This window comes from Hylobates moloch, unplaced genomic scaffold (assembly GCF_009828535.3).
Source record: "Hylobates moloch isolate HMO894 unplaced genomic scaffold, HMol_V3 SCAFFOLD_6, whole genome shotgun sequence".
Lineage (NCBI taxonomy): Eukaryota > Metazoa > Chordata > Mammalia > Primates > Hylobatidae > Hylobates > Hylobates moloch.
Window position 1 is genome coordinate 115130341 of NW_026652281.1, and position 12602 is coordinate 115142942.

Sequence of the window (12602 nt, forward strand, 5' to 3'; positions counted from 1 at the left end):
GGGACAGGAGCAACTGGGGAAAAAAAAGAAAGAAAAGAAAAGAAAGATAGTCGCCGGACGTGGTGGCTCAGGCCTGTAATCCCAGCACTTTAAGAGGATGAGGAGGGTGTATCATCTGAGGTCAGGAGATGGAGATCAGGCTGGCCAACATGGCGAAACCTTGTCTCTACTAAAAATACAAAAATTAGCCGGGCACAGTGGCATGCACCTGTAGTCCCAACTACTCGGGAGGCTGAAGCAGGAGAATCACTTGAACCTGGGAGGCAGCAGTTGCAGTGCGCTGAGACCGTACCATTGCACTACAGCTTGGGTAACAAGAGTGAAACTCTGTCTCAAAAAAAAGGAAAAAAAAAGAGAAAAGAAAAAGAAAGATGAAGTATAGAAACAGAGGTTCTGTCTAGAGCTTTTTTATTCTGACAAATATTTGATATTTAATTTTATTGCCAGCAAAGCTCATGGGATATTGGAAAGATTCTTTCTCTGTGGGCCTCCATTTTTCCTTTATAAAAATAAAAATGTTAGATAAATCCTATGGGCTTTAAAAACATCATAAATAATGACATATTGCATTGAACCTCTATTCCCAAGCCACAAGCCACAGACTTTTTTTTTTTTTTTTTTTTTTTTTGAGACAAGGTCTTGCTCTGTCGCCCAGGCTGGAGTGCAGTGGCATGATCTAGGTTGGCATGTGGCATGATCTAGGTTGCTCACTGCAACCTCTGCCTCCTGGGTTCAAATAATTCTCATGTCTCAGCCTCCCAAGGAGCTGGAATTACAGCCATGCACCACCACACCCAGCTAATTTTTGTATTTTTAGTAGAGACGGGGTTTCACCATGTTGACCAGGCTGGTTTCAAACTCCTGACCTCAAGTGATCTGCCCGCCTCGGCCTCCCAAAGTGCTAGGATTACAGTCATGAGCCACCACACCTGGCCCAAAAACTTCTTATATGAGCAATTTAGAAGGTAGCAAAGACATCGCTTCTCGGCCTTTTGGCTAAGATCAAGTGTAGAAGGGAGCCAAGACCACCTCGAGACCATCAAACAGGCTATCTGGAGGCAAAACTCCTTATCTGGGGAATTTAGAGGTAATCAAACTTCCCTAGTATCTAAAGTCAACATCTGATTCTAGGCCTCTTTCAACTTTTATAAGTAATTAAAATTTCTATACATTTCTGGAATGCCATGCTGAAACTAATTTTACAACCCCAAGCTCCCACCTTAAGGTCCATAAATGCCCCTAAGGAAAATATCCACCACGCATGCTCAGTCCTCTCGCCGGGGCGCCGCGCTACACCCTTTTGCGGCGTTCTTCCTTTCTTTTTTTTTTGAGACGGAGTCTTGCTCTGTCACCCAGGCTGGAGTGCAGTGGCGCGATCTCGGCTCACTGCAAGCTCCGCCTCCTGGGTTCACGCCATTCTCCTGCCTCAGCCTCTCCGAGTAGCTGGGACTACAGGCGCCCGCCACCACGCCCGGCTAATTTTTTTTGTATTTTTAGTAGAGACGGGGTTTCACCGTGGTCTCGATCTCCTGACCTCGTGATCCGCCCGCCTCGGCCTCCCAAAGTACTGGGATTACAAGCGTGAGCCACCGCGCCCGGCCGTTATAGGTAAATTCTTTACCAACCCGCCAGTCGACCACTTCTGGTGCCAGAGCTCTGGAACCTCGCCTGACAATCTGCATTTTACAGAAAAAGACACAGACACACAGAAACCTTAAATCATACTAATGAAACAGCTGAGACGTGAAGCTAGGCTGTCTGGCTTCAAGATTCACTCTGGGAAAGTGCAATGGAACAACTTTCCAAATTTTTTGGTTTTGATAATCTTGCCAAAAGATGGAGATCTTATAAAGCTGGCAAAAAAAGCACACTTTTGGAACAGTATATACTTAGATTTGCAACAGAGAGAAACATTTTCTATTTGATGTTAATAGAAATCGAGAGATGGAAATCCTTCCTCTGGAATCCAAGTAAAATTCTTTTTTTTTGAGACTGAGTCTCGCTTTGTCCCCCAGGCTGGAGTCAGTGGCGCGATCTCGGCTCACTGCAACCTCCTTCTCCCGGGTTCAAGCGATTCTCTTGCCTCAGCCTCCCGGGTAGCTGGGACCACAGGTGCTTGCCACCACGCCCGGCTAATTTTTGTATTTTTTAGTAGAGACGGGGTTTCGCCATGTTGGTCAGGCTGATCTCCAACTCCTGACCTCAGGTGATCCGCCCGCCTCGCACTCCCAAAGTGCTGGGATTACAGGTGTGAGCCACCGCGCCTGGCACAAGTAAAATTCTAAATAGAAACGATAACCACGTATCATTCCAATATGACTGTATAATTAAATGGATATAATGCCAGCTGGGAGCATTGTGAAATTTTTTTTTCTACATATGTTATTTTGGGTTTACATACTCCTTGAAACAATCTGACAACTAGGAATAATCATCTTCACTCTATTTTGTAGTGACAACTAACGATTATAATACACTGCTGGTATTAAGTACTCACAGGAATCAGTAAGAGCGGAGGGTCTGTATAGGAAAACATGCAAGTCCCTGAACCTTCAGGTGCGCCCCCTGGTGATGAGATTGGTTCTGCCCACGCTCATGGCAAGTTCCCTGAGGGTTTCTGGATATTAGGGCAGCCAAGGCAAATTTCCAGTTTGTTCCAGCAGGGCTGGAAGTACCCTTAGATATCATCTGGTCCAGGTATACTACTTTACAATTGAGGAGGAAACTCAGGCTATAAGGGAAGGAAGTTAATGGCAGATGCAGAGCTAAAGACCAAGCCTCCTGATGGGGTGACAGCCATCCCAGTTTTCCTGGAACGCAGGACTTTGTCCAGGGGAAAACAAGATGAGCTGGTCACTCTGCCTGTTGGTTCTGGCTGTCCAGTGCTCTTTTAAATGTCTCCAGGGAGGCCGGGCGCGGTGGCTCACGCCTGTAATCCCGGCACTTTGGGAGGCCGAGGCGGGCGGATCACGAGGTCAGGAGATCGAGACCACGGTGAAACCCCGTCTCTACTAAAAATACAAAAAAAAAATTAGCCGGGCGAGGTGGCCAGCGCCTGTAGTCCCAGCTGCTCGGGAGGCTAAGGCAGGAGAATGGCGTGAACCCCGGGGGGCGGAGCCTGCAGTGAGCCAAGATCGCGCCACTGCACTCCATCCTGGGCGACAGCGAGGCTCTGTCAAAAAAAATAAAAAATAAAAATAAATAAATAAATGTCACCAGGGAGTTGCATGGTCCCAGATTTGGGAAGAACCTTTGTCTGTTTCCCATGACTTTCAAAATTTACACTTAAGAAACTTCATAAATTTGCATATCATCCTTATGCAGGAGTTATGCTAATCTCTATATCATTCCAATTTTAGTATATGCACTGTCACAGCAAACACTCCTCACAGGATTGTTAAGTGTGCCTACTGCCCATTTCCCTGCATCCCCTCTCCCTTGTTTTCTCTAGGAAAGCTGAGTTTGCAGGGGAAGGCAGGGTGACAATCACTTAGGAGTTAAGAGGGAATGTCCTCAGTTCTGGAAAACCAAGAACTCCCGCTTCCATTTCTGAATGGAGAAAATGATGTCCAGAGAGTGAAGCAGTATCCCTCACATCACATGGAAGGTCAGAGCTGGCCTCTGAGGTGGACAGCTCCTAAAATGAGGTGATTTCAGGGATGGCTCTGACTGCCCCACTACGCCAAACCCCTCTTCTTCCTACTGACTCAAGCCAATGATTTCACCATCAGAGTTTCATTCCTGCAGCTTAAACCAAACAAAGGCTATACTTTTATTAAATGTAAATTCTCTGTGAAAAGATTAAGAAGCTTTCCATCTCCCGACTGGGCGCAGTGGCTCACGCCTGTAATCCCAGCACTTTGGGAGGCCAAGGCAGGCAATTCACCTGAGGTCGGGAGTTTGAGATCAGCCTGACCAACATGGAGAAACCCTGTCTCTACTAAAAATACAAAAAATTAGCTGGGCATGGTGGCGCGTGCCTGTAATCCCAGCTACTCGGGAGACTGAGGCAGGAGAATCGCTTGAACCCAGGAGGCGGCGGTTGCAGCGAGCCAAGATCGCGCTGTTGCACTCCAGCCTGGGCAACAAGAGTGAAACTCCGTCTCAAGAAAAAAAAAAAGAAGAAGTTTTCCATCTCTCTGAATGAATGACTTTCTCAGAAACTCTGACCACTTCCCTGCCTCTGCAGTGAATTCATTCTAGTCTGCGGTTCATAGCTGAAGCTCACATGCTGTTGTTGGAGACCTAGCTCTTCAACACTCTGCATTTCCTCCGCATACCCCCCTTCCATGTCATTCACAGGCTGAGGACATCTCTCCATCTGCTCCCATTATAGGGCCACATGAGTGCAGTGTCTCACAGGATATGTCTAAACTCCTCTGCTTGCTCAGGAAGACCTTCTACTACCTGATTTGCTAAAGGATATGCTCTGGAGGGCAGGGTGCTGGTCAGCTGGTTAATAGATACATTCCCGGCATCTAACCTGGTGCCTGGTACTTAAAATACATATTTTTTGGCCGGGTGTGGTGGTTGATGCCTGTAATCTCAGCACTCTGGGAGGCTGAGGTGGACGGATCACTTGAGGTCAAGTGTTCAAGACCAGCCTGGCCAACATGGTGAAACCCTGTCTCTACTAAAAATACAAAAATTAGTTGGGTGTGATGGCAGGTGCCTGTAATCCCGGCTACTTGGGAGGCTGAGGCAGGAGAATCACTTGAACCCAGGAGGCAGAGGTTGCAGTGAGTAGAGACCATGCCATTGCACTCCAGTCTGGGCAACAAGAGTGAAACTCCATCTCAAAAAATAATAATAATAATAAATAATAATGATATTGTTATCTTTTTATTTTCATTTTTCTAATGATTAGTTACATTGAACATCTTTTCATATGCTTGTTGGCCATTTGTACATCACCTTTGGAGAGATGTCTATTCAAGTCATTGCCCATTTTTAAATTGTATTATTTTGTTGTTGTTGTTGTTGAGCTGGAGGAGTAATTCCTCTCATATAAACTGTTCTAGATCACAGAAGAAAATTGAAAATGTATCTTTCAGGTTATGGGACTAGCAAAATCCTTTTACTAAACCTGACAAAACTAGTTTGAAGAGAAAAAAAAGCATAGACCAATCTCACTTGTGAGTAAAGAGCATAAATCCTAAATAGGATATTAGCAAAGAGAATCTAAAAATATATTAAAGGAAAAACACACGATCCATTAGGATTTAGCTCAAGATTCAAAGATTTTTCAATCTTAGGAAATGTATTAATTCATTACATTACTGGCATTAATGGCAATAACCAGCTAGAAAATAAATCAGAAATAAAGATTCTTTATATGAAAAAGAGTATAAAGGTTTTCTGAAAGACATAGAAGAAAATCTGAATAAAGGGAAAGGCCTACTGTGCTACTGGATGGAAAGATTAAATGTTATAAAAATGTCAATTTTCTCATGAAATTTATCAATAAATTTAGAATAATTCCAATGATAATCTCAATGATTTTTATTTGACAATTTGATTATAAGGTTTGTCTAAAAGATATAAATGTATTACACAAGAAAATTCTGGAAAAGAATAAGGAGGCATTTGTTTTATTAAATATTAAAATATGATATGACAAAAAAGCAAAAAAATGCTATGATTACATAGTAGTAAAATGTGAATTTTTTTTTAATTTTTATTTTTTTGAGACAGAGTCTCACTCTGTCATCCAGCCGCTGGAGTGCTCAATCTCGGCTCATGGCAACCTCTGCCACCTGGGTTCAGGCGATTCTCCTGCCTCAGCCTCCCGAGTAGCTGGGATTACAGATGCCTGCCACCACACCTGGCTAATTTTTGTAATTTTAGTAGAGACGGAGTTTCACCATCTTGACCAGGCTGGTCTTGAATTCCTGACCTCGTGATCCAGCTGCCTCAGCCTCCTAAAGGGCTGGGATTACAGGCGTGAGCCACTGCGCCTGGCCTATTATTGTTATCGTGTTGTTTTTTTTTTTTTTTTGAGACACAGTCTCACTGTGTTGCCCTGGTTGGAGTGCAGTGGCATGATCTCTGCTCACGGCAACCTCCGCCTCCTGGGTTCAAGCGATTCTCATGCCTCAGCCTCCCAAGTCGCTGGGATTACAGGCGTGTGCCACCATGCCTGGCTAACTTTTTGCGTTTTTAGTAGAGACAGGGTTTCACCATGTTGGCCAGGCTGGTCTCAAACTCCTGGCCTCAAGTGATCCACCCGTCTCAGCTTTCTTAAGTGCTGGGTGAGCCACCGCACCTGGCAAAAGTGTATTATTAGCAAAAGACAAAGATATATGAAATAGAATAGCGATTCCATGGCTAAATCTATGGATGTATGGGAATTTAGTAGGTGGCATTTCTCATTTTAAAAAAATTTTTAATTTTTTTTTTTTAAGTAGAGATGAGGTCGGCTGGGCGCAGTGGCACATACCTGTAATCCCAGCACTTTGGGAGGCTGAGACAGGCAGATCATGAGGTCAGGAGTTCGAGACCAGCCTGGCCAACATGGGGAAACCCCATCTCTACTAAAAATACAAAAACTAGTTGGGTGTGGTGGTATGCGCCTGTATTCCCAGCTACTCAGGAGGCTGAGGCAGCAGAATGGCTTGAACTCAGGAGGCGGAGGTTGCAGTGAGCTAAAATCGTGCCACTGCACTCCAGCCTGAGTGACAAAGCAAGACTCCCTCTCAAAAAAAAAAAAGGTAGAGATGAGGTCTCATTATGTTGACCAGGCTGGTCTCGAACTCCTGGCCTCAAGCAATCCTCCCATCTCGACCTCTCAAAGTGCTGGGATTACAGGTGTGAGCCACCATGCCTGGTCTACAGGTAGCATTTCAAATCAGTGGGGAAATTATAAATTATTCAATAAATTGGGTGGCAATTGCCTGCCTATATGAGGTGCAGGGGATAGACGAAAGGCAAGCCCTATATAATATACAAAAGTTAGTTATATATATAAAAGGTCTATAATTAGAGAATAAAATCACAACAAAAGAAAAAGAAAATACAGAACATTTTTATCATATTTAAATGAGGTAGTTTGTTCTATTCATGACTCAAAACGTAGAATACTTACAGGAATATGTTAACCAAAACAGAAAAAAAAATTTAATTTCTTTAGAGAAAAAGACAACATATTCAAAATTAAAAGTTGGGCTGGACACAGTGGCTCATGACTATAATACCAGCACTTTGGGAGGCTGAGGCAGGAGGATCACTTAAACTCAGGAATTTGAGATCAGCGTTGGCAACATAGTGAGACCCTGTCTCTAAAAATTAGCCAGGCATAGTGGCATATGCCTATAATCCCAGCAACTTGGGAGGTTAAAGTGGGAGGATTCGTTGAGCCCATGAGCTCGAGGCTACAGTGAGCTATGATCACACCACTGCACTCCAGCCAAGGTGATAGAGCATGACCCCGTCTCCAAAAAAAGAAAAAAAAAAAAAAAGGCAAACAACACAAAGGAAAAAAATTTTTGCAACATATTATAATATGTTAATAATTGGCTTCCACAAATCTGTAAGAAAAATAAGTGTAAAACAGAAGTGGTCAAAAAAAGTGTGCATAATCATTCCGTAGAAGAAGAAATATAAACAGATAATTAACATATAAAAAGGTGCTCCACCTCACTAATAATGAAAAATACAAGCTAAAATTAAACATTTTTCACCTATTGAGTTATAGACTAAAAGACCTCTCTGGCAAAACTAACTAACCCTGGAAAAAAGACTGAAAGATACTGATGCTTAGGATTCCCAGTGAACTGTCTAGGAGCCTATCTTATCCCTCTGGAGTGAAGCACATTATTCAACAAGCCCCATCCAGATACAAAAAGCTTTTAGTCCTTCATTATTAAGCATGAATGGACAGCCAAGCATCACTAGACTTTTGAGAAAAGGCTCTAAGATTATAGATAAAAAGGAATTTGGAAGAAGAAATAAAACAGGAAACAACAGTTTTAAAAATTGTATCCTTAGAGATTTAAGAGAAGATATTGCAATAATGAAATAAGAACATACTATGATAAAAAAGAAATATTCAGGCCAGCTATGGCGGTTCACACCTGTAATCCCAGTACTTTGGGAGGCCAAGGCAGGCAGATCACCTGAGGTCAGGAGTTCGAGAGCAGCCCAGGCAACATGGCGAAACCCCATCTCTACTAAAAATACAAAAATTAGCCAGGTGTGGTGGTGCAGGCCTGTAATCCCAGCTATTTGAGAGGCTGAGGCAGAAGAATCACTTGAACCCACGAGGCAGAGGTTGCAGTGAACCAAGACTGCACCACCACATTCTAGCCTGGGTGACAGAGTGAGACTCCGTCTCAAAAAAAGAAAAAAAAAAAAGAAAGGAATATTCAGAGAGTAAGGGAAAAGGCTTAGGTATTAAGTATTTGATACAGAAATTTTTAGAAATTCAGCATAATGGTGGGAAGATAAAAATTGAGGCACTCTCCTAAACAACAGAACAAAAAAATGGGAAACAGGAAATAAAAGATAAGAAACTCTCCTAAACAATAGAACAAAAAAATAGAAAGCAGGAAATAAAAGATAAGAAAATGAGAAAATTAGTGCAGGAGGTCCAATATCCCCTCCCCCTTACACATCCAGAAATAATTGTAGAGAAAGAGAACATAGAAAATTAAGGCCAGGCATGGTGGCTCACGCCTGTAATCCCAGCATTTTGAAAGGCCAAGTCAGGTGGATCACTTGAGGTCAGGAGTTCAAGACCAGCCAGGCCAACATGGTGAAACCCCTTCTCTACTAAAAATACAAAAAATTAGCTGAGCATGGTGGCGGGCTCCTGTAATCCCAGCTACTCAGGAGGCTGAGGCACAAGAATCACTTGAACCCCAGAGGTAGAGGTTGCAATGAGCCAAGATTGCGCCACTGCACTCCAGCCTGGGTGACAGAGCAAGACCCCATCTCAAATAATAATATATTAATATGTATATAGCTTGACACACTGGTGCATACATGTAGTCCTAGCTAGTCAGAAGGCTGAGGTGGGAAGATTGCTTGAGCCCAGGAGTTTGAAGCCAGCCTGAGCAACATAGCAAGATCCCATCTTTAAAAAGAAAAAAAAAATTATATATGTATATATAAACATGTATATATGCAGAGAAAAAATCCACACTAAACTGTTCATAATTATTACTTACAGGGAGTTGGATGTCAGAGACTCCTATTTTTTTTTTTTTTTTTTTTTTTTTTTTTTTGAGACGGAGTCTCGCTCTGTCGCCCAGGCTGGAGTGCAGTGGCGCAGTCTCGGCGCACTGCAAGCTCCGCCTCCCGGGTTCACGCCATTCTCCTGCCTCAGCCTCTCCGAGTAGCTGGGACTACAGGCGCCCGCCACCACGCCCGGCTAATTTTTTTGTATTTTTAGTAGAGACGGGGTTTCACCGTGGTCTCGATCTCCTGACCTCGTGATCCGCCCGCCTTGGCCTCCCAAAGTGCTGGGATTACAAGCGTGAGCCACTGCGCCCGGCCGACTCCTATTTTTTACATTACATATTTCCATGTTTAATTTTTTTGGTAACAAGCATGAATTACATTTTTTTTTCTCGAGACGGAGTCTTGCTCCGTCACTCAGGCTGGAGTGCAATGGTGTGATCTCGACTCACTGCAGCCTCTGCCTCCTCGGTTCAAGCAATTCTCCTGCCTCAGCCTCCTGAGTAGCTGGGATTACAGGTGCACGCCACCACGCATGGCTAATTTTTTGTATTTTTAGTAGAGACGGGGTTTCACCATATTGGCCAGACTGGTCTTGAACTCCTGACCTCATGATCCTCCTGCCTCAGCCTCCCAAAGTGCTGGGATTACAGGGGTGAGCCACCGTGCCTGGCCTATGCTTTTTTTAAAAGCATATTTTGTGTGTGTGCATATTCAAATACGTGTTGATTGGTGATTGACAACTTTTTCAATTATATCTTACATCCATAAGCATAGTGCAAGTTTTTCAAAGACAAAGATCCCTTTACAAGGTTTACAGCTGAGTGCCAATCACTGGGCTGGCTATCCATCCTAGGCAGGTACTGGATAACGGCTAAAATTCCAGTACTGAACCCACATTATGGCAACAAAAGAGCCTGTTGTACCATTCACTGCCAGCAGATGGCAGGTCTTCATCAGAAGTCCCTTCTATGGCATTTCCTTATTTATCCCTTCCATCCTTCCAACCTTTCCAACGTTCCTTATTTCACTGTACTGTTAAAAATAATTTTTTTTTTTTTTTTTTTTGAGACGGAGTCTCGCTCTGTCACCCAGGCTGGAGTGCAGTGGCGCGATCTCGGCTCACTGCAAGCTCCGCCTCCTGGGTTCACGCCATTCTCCTGCCTCAGCCTCTCCGAGTAGCTGGGACTACAGGCGCCCGCCACCACGCCCGGCTAATTTTTTGTATTTTTTTTTTTTAGTAGAGACGGGGTTTCACCGTGGTCTCGATCTCCTGACCTCGTGATCCGCCCGCCTCGGCCTCCCAAAGTGCTGGGATTACAAGCGTGAGCCACCGCGCCCGGCCTGTTAAAAATAATTTAAACTTCTCTCTCTCTCAGACCAGAATGAGAGCTTTTACAGGATGAAAATATCTCCTAATTCATCTTGGACTCATAAGTATCGAGTACTGGCCTGAACTGAGTAGGTAAATATTTTTGGAATGAATAAATGCATATTTATCTGAAAACTAGTAAAATCCTACAACCAGCTCCAAACCTTCTTCTTTGACAATTAATCAAGAAACATTAATTGATAACTTCTGTGTCCTATCCATCTCTGGATAGGGCAGAGATGGAAGTTTAAAACAATGACGGAATAAAAAACAAGCGGTTTTAGCCAACTGAAACCTTGTATTGGGTGAGCCCCTCTAACTCTAACTCTTCCTAGGCTAATGGTGAAGATAAGGCCTCTGCCATTTGGGTACCTCAGTCTGGTGGGAGAAACACGTCCCTATCCTTGGGCGATCGCTGTGTGGCTGGGATTGGCAGGGCCCAGCCTTAGGCAGCTCCCAGATTGATGAAGGAAACATACTTGGCAACACGAAACAGATCTAGTCATGGCTTTCAGACTGATCCCCCCTAATATGTCCCTGTCCTCACAGGCCCATGCATCCAACAGACCACCAACTGATGCCATTTTCACACAGGAGGACCTCATTTCCCTCCCCACACCTGGAACCCTGAATCTGAAAGGGAAAACAGAAGTATTCCACTTTTTTTCCCAGAGCACATTTTTGGGGAACTTGGCAAGTCACTGAGGCTAAATCGAAGGGGCCAAAGGGAGGGTCAGGAGCTCAAGCAGCTGTGGCATTTGGACTGGGAGTCAAGTATCCCCAGGGGGTGAGAAGCTTCCAGGGAGGAGGGGTGGAGACCAGGGGTAGAAAATCCCTAAACTCTGCTCCCTGTCACAGCTCAGAAGAATATGCATGGAGGCTCATTCTCCCCCTGCCCCAATCCTTTATCTAATTAGCAGAGAAGTGTAAAAAGTCAGAAATCCCATCTCTTTGTCTTTTGGCATTCTCCAGTCACCTCCACCCCCTCTCTACTCCCTCTCAGCTCTTCTGCAACTTGCTCCTACAGTCTAATCAGCCCCTGTAGGCTCAGAGTCCTGCAAGGAGCCTGGGAAATAAATGCTGGGGATTGAAGGATTTGGGAAGTTCAGTGAAAGTGCACTTTTAGAAAGAAGCACTGGCCTAGGATGTATACCTTTGCTGTCGGGTGACCAGCTATCCTGGTTTGCTCAAAACCTTCCTGGCTTTAACATTGAAAGCCTTAAACTATATGAGACCTCTCAGTCCTGGGCAAACCAGGATGCTGGAATCCAGGCTTTCTTGGCCCCAAAACACTGTGTAACCCTCAGTAAGTTCTCTCTCTATGGGTCTCAGTTGCCTCCTTGTCCAATGGGACTCTCTAGCTCAGATACTCTAAGATTCCACGAATGGCCTCTGAATTTCCTGAAGCTAGGCACAGCTAGGGTGATGTTGGTATATCCTTTATCGATTATAGTCCTCAATGCTTCCCTAGGACTCCTGGAATCTCATCATCCTGGAACATCAGAGGTGGAAGGGGTCTTCGGGATTACCTGGTAATACCTTTCCAGAAGTGTGAATGCTTATTCATTGTATCTATTTACGTGTTCTACCTGACATTATAGATAGATACATACCTTATCTCCTGTTACTAGACAGTAAGCTCCATGAAGGCAGGTAGTAAGAGGAAAAATTAAAGCCCTGCATATAACTGAAACAATTATTGGGTGTTAAATTCTACAATTTCCACTTTATCTCTCCGTGGCCTAGAGGGAGGACACTGGACTCCAGTGGTGTGCTGAACGCAGCTTATACCCACTCCTGAGAGCGATTGTTGCATTTTTAAGAATTTTGCAAACTGGTTGTTAAATACAGCCAATATTTAAAATTAAATTATATAAACATAATTATATTAAAAACAAAGGTAACAAATACTCAAAATTCATCACTTCCTAATTAGTTTGCTAAATTTCACTATCATTTATGCTGAAGGCTATTTATACCGATTATATCTATATGACAGAAATATTATATAATGATATACTACATCTCTTCCCAAGTCCACATTGGCAGTTTG

At 43.8% G+C, this 12602-nt stretch overlaps 1 non-coding gene across 1 annotated transcript; it reads right to left on the bottom strand.

Annotated features, from left to right (window-relative positions):
- Positions 1-3279: 3279 nt before the first annotated feature.
- On the bottom strand, positions 3280-3383 carry LOC116472031 (U6 spliceosomal RNA). The gene has a single exon (XR_004248951.1). It is a non-coding gene; the product is annotated as a U6 spliceosomal RNA (small nuclear RNA).
- Between the last annotated feature and the right edge of the window lie 9219 nt (positions 3384-12602).